This window comes from Neofelis nebulosa, chromosome 8 (assembly GCF_028018385.1).
Source record: "Neofelis nebulosa isolate mNeoNeb1 chromosome 8, mNeoNeb1.pri, whole genome shotgun sequence".
Classification (NCBI taxonomy): Eukaryota; Metazoa; Chordata; class Mammalia; order Carnivora; family Felidae; genus Neofelis; species Neofelis nebulosa.
The window spans coordinates 69192441-69213995 of NC_080789.1; the positions used below are offsets into that span (position 1 = coordinate 69192441).

Genomic DNA, 21555 nt, shown 5'->3' on the forward strand with positions numbered 1-21555 from the left:
ATTGAGGACCAAAAAACTTAGGCAATTTGTTCAAAACTGCAAAGGTATCAAGTGAGAGTCCATATTGGAGTCATGTTTCCATCTTAACTCAGTGTCTTTACACAGTGATTCTACTTCTTAATTTCAATTTTATTTTGCATTCAACTTATAGTAGTAAAATTAATTATAGCAGTTATCTCTGGTAATGCTCTGTCAAAATCAATACACTGATTACCCTTTATTTTTAAAGATGCCAGTATGGGTTTCTGTTGCTGTGAGACATGTTTGATATTTTAAGTGCCAGGTAAAATACCACAAGCCATTTGGGCATTCAGTTGAAGGTTGTTTTATGATGCGTATCATTTGTGTAATTTATGGTTATAATCAAATTTTAAATGTTGACAGTGATGGTTGGTATATCAATCTTTTGCATTTTACAGTTTATCATTTATTTAAAACTCCATATCTCTTTATTATATCATAAATAAAAAGTATTGGAACCACAGAGAGAGTAACAAATTGTCACATGCAAACATAATTAGGAGGATGCTGCATGTACAGAAATACACATAGTCTTCTCCCTGGGGAGGCAAGAGATGGCCTATTACAAACAACCACCCTCTTTTCCGTTTGCACATGAAAGTAGAAACCACTCGAGCATTAGCATTAAGAGCATTTTTCTCTTAAAACATGCTTACATAATACCTGAAGCCAACTGTAAAAAAGTGGAAATTAATTATCTGCTAGAGAATAAATAGATCAAAAGATTCATGTTGTTCAGTATGGCGCTTACTCAAAAAATTAAAAATGGAACTACCCTACGATCCAGGAATTGCACTACTGGGTATTTACCCCCAAAATACAAAACCACTAATTTAAAGGGATAAATGCACCCCTATGTTTACTGCAGCATCATTACCATTGCCAAACTATGGAAGTAGCCTAAGTGTCCACTGCTGGATGAGTGGATAAAGAAAATGTGGTATATATATGTACGACGGAATATTATTCAACCATAAAAAAGAATGAAATAAGTCAGAGAAAGACAGAGACCATTTGATATCATTCAAATGTAGAATTTAAGACACAAAACAAAAGAGCATAGAGAAAGAGACAAACCAAGAAACAGACTCTTAAGTATAGAGCACTGATTGTTACCAGAGGGGAGGTGGGTAGGGATTAATGAGTACACTTATCATGATGAAAATAAAATGATAAAGAGGAAATGGCCCCAGGAGGGGAAAAAAAACCCCAATTCATATTGCTTAGTTTTGCTGAAATGGTATAGCGCTATTGTTTTTTTTATAGTTTTCTATTGGCACATATTATCATTTAACCTTTAATTAAACTTAAGGACGAACACTTTCTTAACAAATAAATATATTTTCACAAAATACCTACAGAAGAATGTTGCCCCATTAGTCTCCATCTGAAGTTACACTCCTGGGGGGGGGGGGGGTCGCATTCTCTCGGTTGAAGATGTGCATGTGTACGTGACAAAGCTACACCCTAATTCTGTTGGATGGCTCATTACAGTGCTTGTAGAATAGTGACAGGGAAAGACGTTTGATAAAAATTTTGTTCTACCATCAGAAAAAAACATTTTAACTCCTCTAGATCATGGTTCCCTCAAATTTTTCAAACAGCGAAGCCCATCAAAATCCCCAAACCTTGTATCATTGTAAAACTCCAGAGACTTTGAAACAGACACAAGGCTGCTATTCATATATTCCTCCAGCAATATTTACCAAGTTCTTACCGAGTGACAGGCACTGTGCCAGGAGCTGTTGTTGTGAAAGTGGTAAGACATTGGCAGTGTGGGGCAGACACGGAGCAGACCGAACACGATGCATAGGATGACGGTGCCATAGAAGCGACCTCACAGTACGGGGAGCTGGGGGGTGGGGAGGACACGGCAACTGGCCTGGTTTGGGCGAGGGCGGCGAAGTGGCCAGCCGGCGGGGCATGGAGAAAGCGCGGAGGATTGTCATTCTGGGCAAGGCTTGGCGTGGTTAGGAAAGCGCACTGCGCACAGAAAGGGAAGGGGGCTGGCAGCAGGGAAAGATGCGAGCCGCAAGGCTGGATGTGACTGGGACCTGGGGTAAACCATGTTGGCCGCCTCCCGCGGGAGCTGTTAGCTGGACGACGGCGGGGGCCCCGGACTGGAAGGGCCACCTGGAAGAAGAGGGGTGGATGCCGGCGCGGGAAGAGCAGTCAGGGGCGTGCAGAAACTGTACGCCAAACTACGAGGTTGAAGTCAGTGGCTTTGAAAAAGTGTAAAGGTGTTTCTGAGGTAAAACCAAAGATCTAACGACCCGACGGGAAATAAACAAGGCACACATGTTCCACGTCGCAGGTCCCGACAAATTATTGAATGATCACGTCATTGTCTGACCACAAAGTGGAGGTCCTCTAATCACAATCAAGTTTTTAATTTTTCGTTGTGGGAATTAAGATAAGGGGATATCCTAGGCTTGATGAGCCACAGGGAGAACCTTTCCCCTAGGCATTTTTTTAAATGCCCGCCAGGAAGAAAAAAGAGTTTGGGTTTACAAATTAGGGACACTTCAACCTCCCTGTAGGGTGTATTTTAGGTGGGCAACGGTGCTGGGTGAAAACTCAATCCACCGCCAAACAACATAATAGCATTCTTCAATATCAGATTACCATAAAGATAGGGTAGCAAAAGCCACGCAAACCATCTCACGTCCAGGTCCCCAAGGGCTTCCTTCATTGTCCACGGCGTCTTAGCCGACTGCGCCGCCAAAGCAGCGCCAACTCGAGCGCCTTACACACTGCGCCTGCGCAGATTCCGCCGAGTGGGAGGATGACAGCCTGCGGAAGACGTTTCCCAGAAGCCCGCGCCACTCGCTGCCGTCCTCCCTCCCGCTCTCAGGCCGCGTGACGTCACTCCGCCCGCCACGTTCCTCGTCGCTAAGGGTGGTTTGCCAGCGCCCCCCAGTGGTCCGGTTGAGCGCTGCAGCGGTACGCGCAGGGCCCAACAGGCGAGTAGGGAGAGGGCTGCGGGTGCTGCTGCCGCCGTCGTCACCGTAGCGCGCCGACATGTGGCGGCGCGGCTGAGCGGAGCGGAGCGAAGGGGGAGAAAGGGGGAGGGCACGCGCGGGGAGGGGAGGGAGGAGGCCAGACAAGGCGGGGGGAGGGGGAGCAGCGGTGGCGCAAGTCGCGCGGAGCAGCGCAGCCCGGGTCCGCTCCTTGCTCCGCCGCCACCTCCCGACCCGGCCGGTAGAGCCGGCGCTCCAGCGGCCCCCGGAACAACTCAAAGCGGACGAAGGAGTCCATGTTGGGGAACTTGGCGTCGTGACGGGGACCTAGGGACCTGCAGTGGGGCCGCCGCCGCCGCCGGAGCAAGCGCCTCGACCTCGGCCTGAGGTAAACACGGGCCGACCCCGGGGGCGGATGGGCTTAGGCGGCTGTCCGGGCGAAGTGGGGGCTGTTACGGGCCGGCGCAGAGCGGAGGAGCGGGCCCGGGGCGACAGGAGGGCGGACAAAGTTTCGGAATCGCGCGCGGCCCAGGCGGCGTCCTGCGCTTGGAGGAAAGTTGGAGCTGCCTCTCGAGGCAGGGGAAGCTGCGGCGGGGAGGGCCCCCCTTCCTTCTCGCTACCCCGCGAGGGAGGCCCCGCTTCGGCCGCCGCCGCCTCACAGTCCACACTCTGTCCCATTTCCTCCTTGTGGCCTACCCGCCTCCCCGCCGCTTCAGCCGGCGAAGCTTGTCCCCTGCCGGGTGCGGGGTCCGGTGGTGGCGGTGGTGGTGGTGGTGGGGGGGGGGGGGTGTTGAGGCTAGAGGTTCCACGACCGAGTCGCCACACAGGCACCCCCTCCCTGCAGTGGAAACGTGTCTGGCTGGGCTTCCGGGCGCTCTCCGACCCCCAAGTTCGCTTTACTTGGAAGACTTTGCTTTTGTCAATAGTGTCCAAGCCCGCTTGTGAAACCAAACTTTACTACGTCGTGACCTCTCAGTGCGCGAATAGGGAAGAGCCGGTGCTGCTAGGCATCGGCGTTTACCCCACGTCCTGAATTTCGAACTGTTCTCCCCCCCCCCCCCCCCACACACAATTTTTAAACCCTTTTCCTGGGCTGACGACAAAAGGGCCGGATCTAAACTTAGCTTAATGAGTCGCTCCTCGTCTCACCTAGGAATTTTGAACCATCAAAGACGTTTCTTACAGATTGCTGGCTGTCTTCGCACCCGTATGCATTTTGAAAAATTGTTTTAAAAGTAAACACCTGGTTTAAGTAGTTGATGAAAACACTCAGAGATTCAAATGTTGTGAATTGTAAAATACCCCCAGCGTATTTCTGTAGCGTATTTCTGACAGCGTCTACGAGTTGAGTGATTATCATTAATATTGGATTACGTTTTAATTAACATCTTTTATCATACCAACAGTGAACTGAGATATTTAAGCAAAACTGATCGAAAAGTTTTTAATGTTTGGCTGGTAGATGGTGATGTTAAATTTTCCCAATTTGTGAATTTTCATTGAATTACGGAAAAAGCATATTAATAGATGTAATTTTCATTTTAAAAGTTAACTCAAGCATAGGACTACTTACCTCAGCAGAATATTGAAGGCAAAACATTCTTAAATAATTGCTGTTTTTGAATTTTATTGGTAATTGTATTAAAATTTTGATAAGAATCAAGTCTCTTTCCAGACCATTGCTTTCTCCTTCCTATTTCTTTGGCAGTTAGCTTAATCATCTCACCTCTTTGCTATTGGTTAAGAGCTGCAGTAAAAAGCTTGTGGGACTTTTATTTTTTTGTTGTTTTATTGGGCAGATGAAATTTTGAAATTGTCTTTGGATTTTTTTTGTTTTATTCTCTTAAGGATAATCTGAATCTACTTCATATTGTGTTTATGCAACATGGGTTTTCAAATTTGTAATTCTTACTGTAGCTGCCGCTTTTTCATTGTAATATTTTTCAGTGCTTGCAAATATGTTTATAATCATTCAGTTTTACTTCAGATGGTGACCTTTTTACCAGAGAATTTGAGTACATTTTAAGATTTTTGGTGGGCTAAGATTTGGTCGTTTGCTTACTCCTTGTGTACTCCCACTGCAAAAACATTGTTCAGTATGTTATGAGGGCATAAAACTGTAGAAAAGAATAGAAAATTGTTTGTAAATATGCTGCCTGAAACGTGTCATGGAGAAAATCTTAAGGGTGATTTTTGGGGTACATCTTTATGTGCTGTTATTGGAGTCCGTGAGTTAAAATCGAAATTTTTCAGGGGTCACTCAGCTTCCGCATTATTTTTTGGGCACGAGGCAGTGTGGCTAGGCATTTTTCCTGAAAAGCTGTGCTATTAACTAGAGATAGGATGAAACAGTGCAGTTACATGATGTTGTTGATCCACCATTAGTAGCATGTTTTAGTAGGAGGAGAGTACAGTATCATACTACTCATTGACTTATTACTGAACTTTTTAGGTACACCAGTGAGAGGTGGTTGTAAAACCTAACTAAAGAGACTGGCATATGTAGAGGTAATAAAAAGAGTCAACCTTAGAATAATTTTCATTGGAACTTCCCATTAGGAAGCTCTGCCACCATCTATCCTGGTGTTTTAGTGATGTAGATTGGATCTTGACTTACCTAGTGCAGTGAAATAAAGAGGCTCAAAACCTAAATTGTTAATTATGGTCTCTGTCCGAAAGAATAAATGAATAGCTTTGCACCTTATCTTGCATCTGAATTGTACTAACTGGTATTAGTACTGAGTAGAGCTCAGAGTTAAAATCTTGGTGTTCCCAAGATTCATTTTTGTGTTGTCATTGTTGTCTTTTTTTAAAGTTGTGACTTTGTTCTTTCTAGTACTTAGGTACATAAAGTTTTACAAATATAAAAACAACACCATCATCTCTCACTTGCAAAATAGTTTCCGAAAAAGTCTCACTATGACTTCTGTTTACCTATGATGTTTAACACTCAACAGCCAGAGTGATCCTGATGAAACTTGTCAAATCATGTCACTTCTCTTTTCAAATGGCTTCCCTTCTCAGTCATAGTAAAATGCATAGTACTTATGGTCTACCAGGCTCTGAGTGTTTTGCGTCTCCTCTTCCTCTCTGATTTGATTACCTCACTTTGTCCAGTCACCTTCCACTATGCTACTTAGAGTTTTCTCTGACTACTCTGTAAGACAGCAGACCTTCCCATGTTTCCTACCACTTTTTAAGCCAGATTTTCTCCATAGCATTTATCAATTTCTAATATACTGTATAATTTATTATCTTAAATTTATTGTATTTCTTCTTCGGTTTAATGCAAGTTCTGTGAGAATAGGGGATTTGTCACTTTGGGTCATTGTTTTGTCCCCAAACACCTGAACAATGCCTGGCACATAGTAGGTGCTTAGTAAATATTTAATAGATTAACCTGCTTTCAGCTGGAGACATTAAAGCAATACAAATAGTAATTGTGGTTTGAAACTTTATGCAGTCTTTTGCATAAACTGCTAAGTTACTTTTATCCATGATTTACGTTCAGATCAGGGGACATATTTTTAAAGTAGAGGATGACAGAATGTGACCTTGGAACTGATTTATCAGGGTATAGAAGGAACTAAGAATACTTTGCTAAGGGTAGAGTGGTATAACTATCTTACTGTTTAAAATGCTGTCTTTTAGAAGCCAAATTATACTTATTTTTGGTAGTTACAGAAAGCAGAATTATGATTATGGTGATGGGTTTTGAAAGGGAGAAGCAGCAGCAAGAGTGGATGTGGGAAAATTAGTTAAGACTCTTATAGTAGTGTCCAGAAGAGATGAGGATAGCTTGATTTGGAGGTGGGCAAAAGTGAATGAAATTTGTAGTCACCAGCCCTCTGTTGATGGATCCAAAGTGAGGGAGATAGAAATTTCAGAGGTAAACAGCTGGGTGGAAGGTGATACCACGTAAGGACCAAGGTTCTTTTGATTCTGACATCCTGTATTTAAGGAACCTCTGGTGGAAATTTTTATAGGCAGTTAGATAATATGGTTCTAAATTTCAGAAGAGAGGTATCAGCTGGAAATAGAAAATTGAAGTCATTTATATAAGTAGTTGAAACTATAGGTGGAATTAATTGTCTAAGGGAGGGAATATAACTAGAATGGAATCACAGTGGCCCCTAATATAAAAAGTTTGAGGAAGGAATGTAAGCTCCCAAAGAATACTGTGAAGGTCAAAGAAGTATGAGTTGAGTGTGGTATTGTAGAAACCAAAGGAAGAGAGTATTTCAAGGGGAGAGTAATCAATAGGGTCAAGTGTTGATGAGAGTTGAGTAATGTAAGAGCTTAAGATTTTTCATTGAATTTACCAATATGAAGCTCATTGGCCTTTTTAATAAGCCAGATAGTAAGCTTCTTATTTTCAAACTGATGCTCCTGTAATTGCTTAACTAGATGTAAAAGTACTGATATCAAAGGTTAAGAAATTATCTGCCCACATTACAGAAGAGACCTAATGTTTGTCAAATATTTGCTATGTGCCAATCACTCTGTTTTAGACATTTTACATAAATTTTCGTTTGATCTTTTCAGTAGCCTTGAAATGTTGGGTGTATTAATCCATTTTACAGAAAGGAGTCTGAAGCTCTAGAGAAGTTTAATGACTTGCTAAGAAATACTCCACTCCATCTGACTCCTGGGCCTTTAGTTACTCATTATATTAGTTGGCCTCTCAAACTCTAGGTCAGTGCTGTCTAGTAGTAGACTTTTCTGTGATGATAGAAATACTGTGTCTGCTGCCAATACAGTAGCTAATGTGGCTGTTGAGCATTTGAAATGTTGAAATTTGAAATATGGCCAGTGGGACCGAGGAACAAAATAGTGGTTACTGTATTCCACAGTGGGTATATATAGTGGGTCATTGAGAATCCCATAAATAATAAAGCAGAGTCTTTACTTACAATAAGAAGAGGTGCAAACACATATTCTTCATTTGGAGGGAGTACCATTTTACTTATATGCTAGTTTTAGGTACTATAAATGAATATTGTAGATAATCTTTTTCTTTTTTTAAAACAATTTCAAACTTTTCAGAAAAGTTCCAAGTAGAATACAAAGAACTTTCTTCCTCTGAACCATTTGAGAATAAGTTGCAGACACCCATCCTGCTTAAGTCCCAAGTACAATACAAAGAAGTTTTTTAAAACCTTTAGCCATTTGAGAGTAAGCTGCCGATGCCTTCTCATCACCCCAAAGATAAAGACTTTCTTTTACATAAAATATATCAAAATAAGGAGATTAACATCCCTATATTACTACAATCTAACTCTCAGACCTTGCTCAGGTTTTGTCAGTTTCCACAGTAATTTCATTTGTAAACAGGAGGATCCAGTTCAGAATTCTGTATTGCATTTAATTGTAATGTCTTTTTATACTTCTTCAACTTAGAACAATCCCTCAGATTTTTCTTGATTTTCATGACCTTGACACTTCAAGAGATTACAGGTTAGTTTTGTTGTTAGATGTCCCTCGATTTAGATTTGCCTGATATTTCCTCATGGTTGGATTCAAATTGTGTTTTTTGGCAAGAGTGTCTCAGTAATGATGTTGTGTGTTCTCATTGCATCCTATCCTATGGCATATGATTTCAGTTTGTGCCATTGCTGATGATGTACACTTTGATCACTTGAGTTAGATGAATTCTCCCAAGCTTCTTCACTAAAGTTTTTCCCCCCTTCTCTTAGTAATTAATAAGTATTTTGTGGAGAAGTATTTTGAAACTTTATAAATCTTTATCACATTTGCTATTTATTCTCAAAATGTCCCAGTTTGGCTACTGAAAGCCCCTTCCAGCTAGTTTCTGTGTTTTGACTTGCTTTGAGCACTTCCTTACCGTTTGATCCAAGAAGATGTCCCAGGTTCACCTTTTACATACTTTCCCTGCTGTAGCCATAGAATCAGCTGTTTCTCCAAGGAGTGGTTTCTTTCAGTGAAAGGTATTTAGAAAACCTAGATTTGGGTGATGTATATATTTCTGTGTCTGTATATAGAAAACCATGAGCTGGTACCAATTTTTCCAATTTCAAAACGTGTTTGTTTTCTAGCATTTGTTCTTGTTTTCTCCCTTTCCAAATTTATAACTCTCTTCTCTTACAAGGAGAAACCTGATTCCCAATATCCTTGGGATCAGTCACCAAAATGTAGCCAAATTTCTGTTGCCACTGCTGCTTTCTCTCCTGTGAATATCATTTTCACTCTTCTTAGGCTCTGATTTCTTGTGCCAAGATGCATTCCTCACTCTAGGCTCCTCAGATAGTTCATACTGAGGATGTCACCATTCTGCTTGACTTCTATCTAGTACCTCACTCTGGGCTTCCTCACCATCCTACATATGGACACCTTGCTCATTAATGTGGACTCCCAACACCTCCAGGGAGAAAACCAACATACAGATATGTTTCTTAAAGATTGTACTTATTGTTTCTATAAAAGATTATCACACCAAAACTTTTAATGAAAATTATGATCAGATATGTTCTCACTTTAAAATTTAAACCCTCTTGAGACTCTCACATCTCTGTTAGCGATAAGACTAATCTTCCTCCTTATTTTCCCTTTTATCCGAGAGTTCTCAGATGTACTTTTAGGGGAGTCTTCTTAACGTAATTTTGACAGTAAAGTGAAAATAGTTCTTTGGAGGGGCTCCTGGGTGTCACAGTTAAGTGTCCAACTTTGGCTCAGGTCATGGTCTCATGGTCCATGAGTTCAAGCCCTGCATCAGGCTCTGTGCTGACAGCTCAGAGCCTGGAGCCTGCTTCAGATTCTGTGTCTTCCTCTCTCTCTGCCCCTCCCCCACTCACGCTCTGTCTCTTTTTCAAAAATAAATAGACATCAGAATAAATATAAACATAAAATAAATAGTCCATTCGACCTACCTTTACATTCTAGTTGTCCCATATACTGATTGTCACCTTTTATTGGTGACTTAATAGTGTCCTCACCTATTTTAATTTTTAAGTAACGTTTGCCTAAGTCTAGTGGTAATAGTAGCTATCTCCATCTCTGTTGTTTTATACCCTTAAGTTAACTCCATTTAGTGATTTTCAAACCTTTTTAATGCAGTGTTACTAACGTTCAATGTTGGTGGTGTTTAAAAATTTTAAATGTACTGTAGTATGGTATTTTGAGGATTAAATATGCAAAGATATATCAGGTGGTTTTAATTTTTAAAATGTACTGAGGTTTGGTATTTGAGTATTAAATGTGCAAAGACATGTCACAGTTTATTGCTGGATGAGCATTTTCCCTACCGATAATCTTGTGATCCAGGTTTGTTGATATCTATGTGTCTCTTAGGTCTGGGAATGAAACATGGCCTTTGCCCTTGAGGGGCTTATTCCTAATCAGGCCTACTTTATTGCTCCCCAGTATTCTTCCATTTTTTTCCTAAGTAGTTTTCCATACATTTCTTTCTTCTTCCACTTCCTGCTGCTGCATTATTTTCAAAACCCCCATTTTAAACATGTCAAAATAGATAAATGGGATAGAGGTGTACTTTTCCTTAGTGATTTCCGCTTTTTACAGAACAAAATTTAAGTCCTGCCTTGGACTTAAACTTTTAAGTCCATTTATATTCTGGCCCATAATTATTCTCCTTTGCTGTCCTAAATGAGTTCTTTCTAACTAAATTAGTCCTGAAAAATGCCTGTAGCTCACATTTGGCACTTAGCATATGCTATTCTGTTGTTCATCTTTTGTATCCTATTTCTCCAGCTCTACTTTTTGCAGCAGGAAGGGGTATAGTATCTTTATCTGTCTTTGTATTCCAATGCCAGGCTCAATACCCTGGCCAAAGTAGTAGTTCAGCAGCTTGAAGTAAGCAAAAACAAATATAAATAGTAAAGAGAGCAGCCACAGCAACACTGCCTTGAAAATTCTCTGGGATCAGTGAAACAGCTTACAAATGATAAATGATCTGTTAAGGTAAATATACTTGTAACACTATTTTGTATGCTTAGATCACCTGTCAAGAAAATTGTTTCTTTAAATTATTGTTCTAATGGGAATAAATATTAATAACTTAACAAAATTTGTAAGCTATCATTCACCTGAAAATCTTATCATAGAAGAGCCTTCAGATAGGACAGCTTTAATGCATTAAGGCCATATTTCTTTAGGAACTGTTGTACATGTGCAGTTTCTTAGATGTCAACATGAGTAATATGAGGGAGATGCATGAAACAGAAAATAGCTTTATTTTTTCAAAACTGCTACAGAAGTAGATGAAACTAAAATTGAATGAAGGAGAAACAAAGCCAATCAAGCCCTTAAGAGAAATTTAAAATAGATTTTATATTAGTATAGTCACTCCAACTTTCTTTGACTACTGCTATGGTATATCTTTTTCCATTCTTTCATTTTGACCTATGTCTTTGTATTTAAAGTGAGTTTCTTAAAAAGCAGAATCAGACCTATAAATATAGAGAACAAACTGATGGTTGCCAGAGGGAAGGGGAGTGTGGGAGGATAGGTAAAATGGATAAAGGGGAGTGGGAGATATGGGCTTTCAGTTATGGAATGAGTAAATCACAGGAATAAAAGGCACAGCATAGAGAACATAGTAATATTCTAATAACATTGTATGGTGACAGATAGTAACTATACTTGGGGTGAGCATGGCATACATGTAAAGAAGTTGAATCACTGTTGTACACCTGAAACTAATGTAACATTGTGTGTCAACTATACTCAAATAGAAAATTAAGGGGCGCCTAGGTGGCGCAGTCGGTTAAGCGTCCGACTTCAGCCAGGTCACGATCTCGCGGTCCGTGAGTTCGAGCCCCGCGCCAGGCTCTGGGCTGACGGCTCGGAGCCTGGAGCCTGTTTCCGATTCTGTGTCTCCCTCTCTCTCTGCCCCTCCCCCGTTCATGCTCTGTCTCTCTCTGTCCCAAAAATAAATAAAAAATGTTGAAAAAAAAAATTAAAAAAAAAAAAAAAAAGAAAATTAAAAAAAAAAAACCTGAGTTTCTAGTAGACAGTATGTAATTCAGTGTTTTTGTAAAATCCAATCTGATGATCTTTTATTTAGTGTGTTTAGGTTATTTACATGTAATTATTGATATATACTATTTTGTTTCCTATTTCCTGCCCTTTTTTCAATTATGTGAATATATTTAATATTCTACTTTAAATTCGTCTATTGACCTTCTGACTGTATCTCTTTAAATTATGTTTTAGTGGTTGCTTTAGGCCTACTCTTGACAACTAGAAATGTGGCCAGTTTGAATGGAGACATAGGCTGTAAATGTAAAATACACACCAGATTTCAAAGACTTCTACCACAAAAAGAATACACAGTGTCTCATTTCATAAGTTTTTTTTTTTACTGGTTACATGTTGGATGTTAATATTTAAGCATATTGGGTTAATAAAATATACTAGATTGATATTTTAACTTTTAAAATATGGCTACTAGAAAATTTAAAATTACGTATGTGGCTCACATTGTATTTCTGTTGAACAGTGCTGCTCTTGGGATTATAATATGTATACCGAGACATTCACAATCTATGTGGAGTTAATATTTTTACCACTTAAAATGAATGTAGAAGCCGGACAACTTCCCCAGTGACCTTTATGTTAAAGTTGTATGATTACATGTATATGGAATGAAAATCCACCAGACAGTAATGTAATTTTTGCTTTCAGTAATCATATATTTTTTAAAGAACTTAAGAGGAGAAAAGTAGTCTCTTATTTTAGCTGTTGACTATTTTCTTGTTCTTTGTTAATGAAATTTCAAGTTTCTCTCATTTCTCCTCAGCTTGAAGAATTTCCTTTAGTATATGTTTTAAAATAGCCTTGCTTTTTCTTTGTTTTTCTTAGCTGAAAGCTTTCTACTTTCATTTCTGATAGATTTCTTTATTAGATATAGAATTCTGGGTTGACAATTCTTTAGCACTAAACATGTCCTGCTTCTTGGATCCCATTGTTTCTGAAGTTTGCAGTAATTTGAATCATCAATTTCCTCTGTATGCTGTTTCTCTATTTTAAATATATTTTTTTTCTTTTACCTTTACTTTTTTGCAGTTGATTATGATTTGTCTGAGCATGTTTATCTTTCTTTTGAGTTAATCCTATTCGGTGTGTCCTAAAATTTGTGAATTTTGAAATTTGGGAAGGTTTTGGAAATTATTTCTGCAAAAATTTGTTTATGTACTGCTCTTTCTCTCATTTTTCTAGAACTCAAATGGCAAAAATAGAACTTTGAATGTTGTCCAGAGGACCCTGAGACTTCATTTTCTTTCACTCTTTCACTTCTCTGTTCTTCAGATTAGATCATTTCTTTCTCACATTTACTGACTCGTTCCTTTATATTTCCAGTCTGTTGTTGAAATCTTATTTCAGATACTGTATTTTTCATTTCTAAAATTTCCATTTGTTTCTCTGTTTTTTTAAGTTTAATTTTTCTTAATGTTTGTTTATGTTTGAGAGAGAGACAGAGCTTGAGCAGGAGAGGGGCAGAGGGAGATGGAATCAGAATCCAAAGCAGGCTCCAGTCTCTGAGCCGTCAGCACAGAGATCATGACCTGATCTGAAGTTGGAGGCTTAACTGACTGAGCCACCCAGGCGCCCCTGTTTCTCTATTTTTTATAGCTACTGTTTCTCTCCTGAGAACCTCTGTCTTCCATTTATTACTGAAGTGTTAATACTTTTAATATCTAGTGACTTGGATTAAGATCTGTTTTCTTTTCTGACAAAGGGCTAGTGAATTCCAATCCTACTACTTATAACTGACTTTGTGACCTTAGACAAGTTACTGAATTTCATTGTATATAAGATGGAGATGTCTTTGCAAAATATTGTAAAGGCTAAATGAGATAACTTAGGAAATGTCAGAATGTAATAGCTAGAAATAGTATGGAAAACATACCCAGAAGTCCAGCTCCTGGGGCATTTGAAGCATTTATAATAAAATTACATTAGGAAAGAATCCCAATATTTGCCCATGCCTGATGTGAATGTAAAAGAATGTTCTTTCTTTTTTTATTTTTAAAGTAAGTTTTCATTGTAAGTCATGTATTTCCAGATTAGAATAGTAATGTTTTATAGAAGTAGGATTGTGTAATGCCTTGTTATGTGTGAAATATTCATTTGAGAATACATTGATTATATACCTATGTAACATGAAATGGTATTTATCTAAGATAACTATCTAACAAGTTTAAGAAGTTCAGATAATAGGCAGAGCTGGAGTAAAGAGAGAGTGAATGTCTGGCTTACTACACAAACAATTGCTTTTTTTTTTTTTTTTCAATACTTGTTTCACTATAGCAATTTGTACCAATTTAGAAAGTATTAGAGAGTGACAATTCTTGAGGAACCAAAGAATTCCTCAAGACATTTAGCATCTGTACAAATTAGAGACTAATTTCTGGAGTTGAAACTATAATGTAAGTAAGGTTGGTAAAACTTTGTTTAAACAGAACAGAGGAGTATTTCAGAAGCAGTGTTTTGAACATTGTCCCTTTTTTCCCTGTTGTCTTAGATGAAATCCCATTTCCATTCTTCTGCAACAAGCATTCGTATGCAGTCACTTATTGTCATTAATCCCTCTTCTTTAATTCCTAGGATTTGTTTCTTTATTTGCAGGTGTTTCCTGTGCTACATATGTTTTTGGGATGTGGGTTGACCAAGATTGCTGTTTCAGGTCGGGAGTCTTTCTAACATAGGACAAGGATTAAGTTAAAGATATAATTGACAGTGTTTCTGTTTTGGATTAGAAAAAAAGATAAAAAGATACCAGTTCTTCCTCTGCTTCCTGTACTTCCATCCAGGATGCCTTTCTTCTCTTGGCTTTTCTGCTTGTGAGAGGGTATGCATAGTGTTGATCCCAACGGCTCCTCCTGGGATAGTTCTCTTGGGAAGTTTGATTGTGAAATGAATCTCTTCTTCTTCTTTTTTTTTTTTTTTTGTCTTTAATAGGCATAATACTTAATCTTCTGAATGTAAACTCTGCTTTTCCACACTTGTTACTCTTCTCAAGGGACCTATAATAGGCATTGAGGAATTACTGATAAAAAAAAACCCAAAAATGTAAGAGCTCTAAGTTTGCCTCTATCACTTGAATTAGTTATATTATTGTGTTTTAGTAGATGGGGATGCAAAAATGGAGAGGAGAATCTTGAAGACAAGTGAAGATTGCAGTCAGCTCCCCTTTCTGTTCCCTCCACCATACCTTAAGCAGCGGTGGAGTTATTAAAGAAGAATTGCATAAATATTGAATAGTTTTTTTTAAAGTTTATTTATTTATTTTGAGAGAGAGCACGTGCAGGCACAAGCAGGGGAGGGGCATGGGAGAGGAAGAGAGAATCCCAAGCAGACTCCACACTCTCAGCACAGAGCCCAATGTGGGACTTGATCTTAAGAACCGTGACAGAATTGCATGACTATATGTTGAAATTATTGGACGACATAAGATGATACTGCCCTATAATGTTTCTCATTTGAAGAAATAGTGGAAGCCTTTCATATGATTTATCAAACTCTTTATGGTAATGTATCCATGCACATAGAAAGCCCTTGTTTTTTGTTTTTGTTTTTTGTTTTTTTTATTTTTTTTTAACGTTTATTTATTATTGAGAGACAGAGAGACATAGAGCATGAGTAGGTGAGGGGCCAAGAGATGGAGAGACACAGAATCTGAAGCAGGCTCCAGGCTCTGAGCTGTCAGCACAGAGCCCGACGCGGGGCTTGAACCCACAAACTGTGAGATCATGACCTGAGCCAAAGTCGGACGCTTAACTGACTGAGTCACCCAGGTGCCCCTTGTTTTTCTTTTTAAAATAAAGTATTGTGGGGTGCCTGGGTGGCTCAGTCAGTTAAGTGTCTGACTCTTGATTTCAGCTCAGGGCATGATTTAATGGTTGTGAGAGTGAGCCCTGTGTCAGGCTCTGTGCTGTGTTTGGAGCCTCCTTAAGATGCTGTCTCTCCCTGTCCCTCTACCCCTACCTCCCACATGTATGCATGCTCTGTCTCTCAAAAGAAATAAAGTATTGCATCATAGATGTATTCTCATAGAGTGGACACCTGTCACATAAGAGTGTAACCCAATTGGGGAGTGAACTGTAGTGCCTTTCTTACCCCAAACAATGAAAAACTGGTCAGCTCCATACTGACCAGGTATTGGAACTGATCTATTAGTAGGGTATTGGAACTGATCTATTTTTACAACACTGCCCTTGAATTTAGTGGGGTTGTGGGGCGCCAGGGTGGCTCAGTTGGTTAAGCCTCAGACTTCGGTTCAGGTCATGATCTTGTGGTTCATGAGTTCAAGCCTTGCATTGGGCTCTGCTGTCAGCACAGAGCCTGCTTCAGATCCTCTGTCCCTCTCTCTTTACCCCTCCCCTGCTTGCTCTCTCTCTTTCTCTCAAAAATAAACATTAAAAAAAAAAAAACTGGAAAAAAAAGAATTTAGTGGGGTTGTAAAATTGTGCCTGTTGCTTTTAATCTCTCTGTCTCCATGGGCTATAGAATACACGATCTTTTAGTGTTGCAGAAATGTAGGAACCAGAAATAGAAAATTCAAATACCTCCTCTCAAGCTTATCAGTGGTGATATAACCGTGGGTGGCTTCTGTGTTGGTGATAGTATAGAACCATTGGAAAGACAGACTATGAATGTGTCAGTGAAGCCATACCTTTGTTAAAAATGTTAACAATTTATGTTCTAGCCCAAAATTGTTTTTTCATGTTAGTCTTTACTTTTAAAACATTTTAAATTTTACTAACATATGTTAAAATTGATCTTTTTGGGGTGTGTCGTTCTGTGACTTTTAATACATGTATTTGTATTACTACCATCAGAGTCAGGATTTAGAATGGTTCCATTACCTCCAAAAAGCTCCCTCATGCTATCTTTGTAGTTAAACCTTTCTCAGACCTTTCCCAAATTGTTATCAGGTGACCACTGATAACAATTCTTTATCATTACAGTTTTTACCTTTTGCGAATATCATATAATAATGCAACTGTGTAGTATGTGACCTTTTGGGACTGGCTTCTTTCAGTATATTGTCTTTAAGATTCATTCAAGTTGCTGAGTGAAGCTCTGGTCCATTCCTTTTTTCTGTTTCTGTTTTTGTTTTTATTTTGTTTGAGTAGTATTCCATTGTATGGCTGAATGCACCATAGTTTGTTTATTTAGATTATATCTAGTTTATCAGTTCTTTCTTTTAAAATTTTTTTTTTTTTCAACGTTTATTTTATTTTTTGGGACAGAGAGAGACAGAGCATGAACGGGGGAGGGACAGAGAGAGAGGGAGACACAGAATCGGAAACAGGCTCCAGGCTCTGAGCCATCAGCCCAGAGCCTGACGCGGGGCTCGAACTCACAGACTGTGAGATCGTGACCTGGCTGAAGTCGGACGCTTAACCGACTGCGCCACCCAGGCGCCCCTATCAGTTCTTTCTTATACTATCTTTGGTTTTGGTATCAGGGTAGTTGGGAAGTATTTATTTTCCATTTTCTGGAGGAGATTGTGTTGAACTGGTATTGCTTCTTTAAATGTTTAGTAAAATTCACCAGGGAAATTATCTGGGCCTAGGGATTTCCTGTTTTGGGAGGACTAGATTTAATTTCTTTAAACAGTACTAGGGCTATTCAGTGGTATTCTGCTTAGTTTCGCCAGAGGTTTAAATTTTATTGATTTTTTTTCCCCTAAAGAATGGGGTTTGGGTTTCATTGATTTTTCTGTTTTTCTGTTTTCAATTTCATTGATTTCTACTCTATTTCCTTCCTTCTGCCTGCTTTGTATACATTTTTATTTAATTTTAGTTTAGTTTTTTAACATAGAAATTTAGGTCATTGATTTGAGACCTTTTCTGACCTTTGATGCAGTCATGCTTTTGCTGCATCTCACATATTTTAACTATTGATATATTTGGATTTAATTCTACCATTTTATTTTTTTGGTTCCCTCTTTTCTTCTGTAACCTCTTTCTTTGGATTCTTTGAACATTTTTTAGTATTCCATCTTAATTGCGTTTTTGCCTATATATCACTTTTTTAATGATTACTCTAAGGATTATAATACGTCCATTTATTGTTCACAGTTTCCTTAGAATCAGTATTTTATCATTTCAGGTGAAATACAGAAATCTTATCACCCTGTAGGTCCCTTTACCCTTTTCTCTGTATGTTGTAATTGTCTTGTGCTACATTTACATACATTGGAAATTCTGTTAGAAAGTGTTGTGATGTTTGCTTTTAATTGCCAAACATTTTAAAGAATTCAAGAGGAGGATAGTTAGTTATATTTATCCAGATATTTATCACTTCTGTTGCTCTTTTGTCGTTTCTCATGTTGTATTTAAGGATGATTTCACTAGATTGAGGATTCTAGGTTTACAGTTCTTTTCTATTTTAAGCACTTCAAGAATATTGTTCCACTTCCTCTGGTCTATGTAGTTTCTTTTCTTTTTCTTTTTTTTAAGATTTTATTTTTAAGTAATCTCTACACTTGATGTTGGGCTCCAACTTAAAACCTCAAGATGAAGAGTCACATACTCTTCCAACTGTGTCAGCCAACTGGCCCTGGATAAATGTAGTTTATGATGAGATGTCACTAGTTATTCAAATCATTAACCCACCTTCCTCTCATAATTAATTCCTTGTTTTTTCAGTCTGCTTGCAAGATTTTTTTCTTTGTAACTTTTAGCAGTTTGACTGTGATATGTCTAGGCATGATCATTATCCTGTTTGGAGTTTGTGAGACTCTTGAATTTAGAGGTTTATATATCTTTCACCAAATTTGGGAGTTTCTGGCCATTATTTCTCTTTGTCTTCCTTTTTTTGTACTGCACTCATTTTCCTCTGCTCGGACTCTTGATGTGAATGTTAGGGTTTTAGTGTTCTCCCACAGGTCCCTGAAGCACTGATATTTTTTTCAATATTTTTTCTGTTGTTCACATTGGGTACCTTTTGATCTGTCTTCAAGTTCACTGACTTTCTGCTATTGAGTCCAGTATATTTTCTATTTTAGTTATTGCATTTTTCAGTTCTAAAATTTCCATTTGATGGTTCTTTAAGTATTCTTCTTCTTCTTCTTCTTCTTTTTTTTTTTTTTTTTTTTTTTTTTTGCTGTGACTTTCCAGTTTTCAATTTGTTTCAAGAATATTTGCTCTTGGGCAGTTTTATACCTGCTTTCAAGTCTTTGTCAGATAATTCATCCAGTGCTCTAATCTCTGTGTTACCTTAGTGTTGTTTCTGTTGATTCTTTTTTCCCACAGGAGTTTTGAGATTTTTCTGTTCTCTCTGCCAAGTAATTCTGGGTTGTGTTTTGGAGATTTTGAACATTATGATATGAATCTTAGTGTCTTGTTTAAATGATATGGAGAATGTTGAGATTTTTGTTTGGGCAGGTAGTTGATTCAGTTGGATTTTAGGCCACAAGCTCCAACCAGCTTTCTTTAGGTTGCAGTTTTAATCTGTTCTGTTTTCAAAAGCTTTGCAGTACTATTTGGATTTTTCCCATATATGTACTACCCAGTAGCCAATCTGACCTGCATGGGGGTTTATCCTATATTTTAGTCTTCAGAGCCTCCAGTATGCTACTTAGGGTTAAATCTATAGGTGTGCAGCTTAGGGGTGAGCTAGGAGTTCATAAACAACTTATAATTTGTTAAGTGCTTTCCTCTCTGTTATGTCCATGGTATTTTCTAGGTCCCTGGGACCTCCCCCCATCCCTTTTCTATCCTCTGGCTAGAAACCCCAATCTTCATTTCATTTGTTCCACTGTGGTGCGTATTTTCCACAGTTGTATCTGAAGCCAAGTGCCAGAAGACAGGAGAAAAATTGAAATTATTCCAGTTTCTTCAGTCAGTGAAGATGGTCCCTTTCCTTAAGAGTTTTAGGCTCCTGCTGGCTGTGCTGTTAGCACTGTTGCAGCTGTCACCGTAAGATTGCTTGGGAATTGGGTTGTGGGGAGTGAAGAACAGAAGAAAGAAGAGATTTCCCTTACTCTTTCTAAGAAGTTAGGGGACTCCTTTTCTACTCTTTGGATAGAAATAGAGGGCTTTTTCCTAGAGCTTTTGCTTTCTCCATTGTTACCAACAGCCACTTTCTGGGTTTTAGGCTCCATTAAGCTCAGGCTGGAGCAAAACTGGATGGGAAAAATTAAAAGCCCACTACCAGTTTGATAATATATCGGATTCTGGGCTCTTCCCCAGTCTACCTGCTATTATTTACTTTCTAAATTTCAATTAGCTGCTCCATTTATTCTGTCTGGGTTTTATAGTTTCAGTCAGTGAGATTAACAAGGTAGAATGTGCTTACTCCATTTTACTCAGAACCAGAACTTCTCAGTTTACTTATCAATTTTGGAATGTAATGGCTACTTGAATCTCCTTATTTCGGTTAAATATGGTTTGTCAGTTACATTTTTTTTTTCTTTTTTTTCTTTTTTAGTATATGTGTGATCTTGTAACAGTGTAACCTCTGTTGAGGAGATGATGTTACATTAAATGTAAAAGGAAATAGGAAATTTAATTTCTCTTTTAGAGCATAGCGTTCATGAACTCTAATTTTCCATAATTATTTAAGATTTGAAAAACTGTTTTCCTGTTTTCAGTTTAATCTATATTTTCTGCCTGAGGATTTCCGGCTTGCCTTTCACTTTGGAGATGTTTTATCCTTTATTCATTCTAACCTTTTCAAAGTGCTTTGTTTCAATAATTAAGTTATAGGTCACTGTAGAGCTTAGTATGAGGTGGCATACCTCGTATTAGTTGACTCTTTTGGCTCTCACATGTTGCAGACACTGCACAAGAATTTTAGAGACATTCTGAAGCATATCTTCACTTCCTAGATTGCTATGTGAAGCTGATTTTGTTATAAGACTGGTAAGTGTAGATGACTTCATCTTTTTTATTTTCAGTTTACTTGCTAAGCAACAAGATACGAGATTATTTGTTCATCAGTGAATAGTGCTTGGAAAACAAGCTTTTTTCTGGATAGCGGCCTAGAACCAAGGAATTGAATATGAGGTTCCTAGAAATTCCTGTTGTTGATCAGCTGCTGACAAGCAACCAAGTCACTAATAATCTTCTCAAAAACTGACCCAGAAAGTATTTCTAGGGACCAATGTGCAGTAGTAACTTAAAGCAGAGCTCGTGGCTTATCTGTTCAGGGTGCTGTAATAAAATATCACAAACTGGGTAGCTTATAAGCAATAGAAATTTATTTCTCATAGTTCTGGTGGCAGGATGGTTGGGTGAGGGCCCTCTTCCATGTCACATACTTAACCTTTGCATCCTCGTGTGGTAGACGGGGCTTCGGATCTCTCTTAGCCTCATTTATAATACAGGCCCTAATCTCATTCATGAGGGTTCTACTTTTTATGACTTAAGCACTTTTGAAAGGCCCCACTTACTAACATCATCACCTTTAGGAGTTAAGATTTCAGCATATGAATATGAATATGAATTTTAGGGGATGCAAACATTCAAACCATAACAGCGTGTAAATGAACCCACTAAAACTAAAATTGATTCAAAGTCTTGCATTTCATATCCATTTCAGTTTTACTGTTGATAGTTATAAAGTTCGGGTGAAATTGAAGCTA

The 21555-nt window shown here is 38.6% G+C and overlaps 1 protein-coding gene across 3 annotated transcripts in view; it reads left to right on the forward strand.

The window, feature by feature from the left end:
• Positions 1-3228: 3228 nt before the first annotated feature.
• Positions 3229-21555, forward strand: part of SCAF11 (SR-related CTD associated factor 11) — a 71874-nt gene continuing 53547 nt past the window's right edge. For all 3 annotated transcript variants that reach the window (XM_058743033.1, XM_058743034.1, XM_058743035.1), the window contains exon 1: positions 3229-3369. The gene's annotated coding sequence lies outside the window, so the exon portion shown is untranslated. The remainder of the gene's footprint in view (positions 3370-21555) is intronic.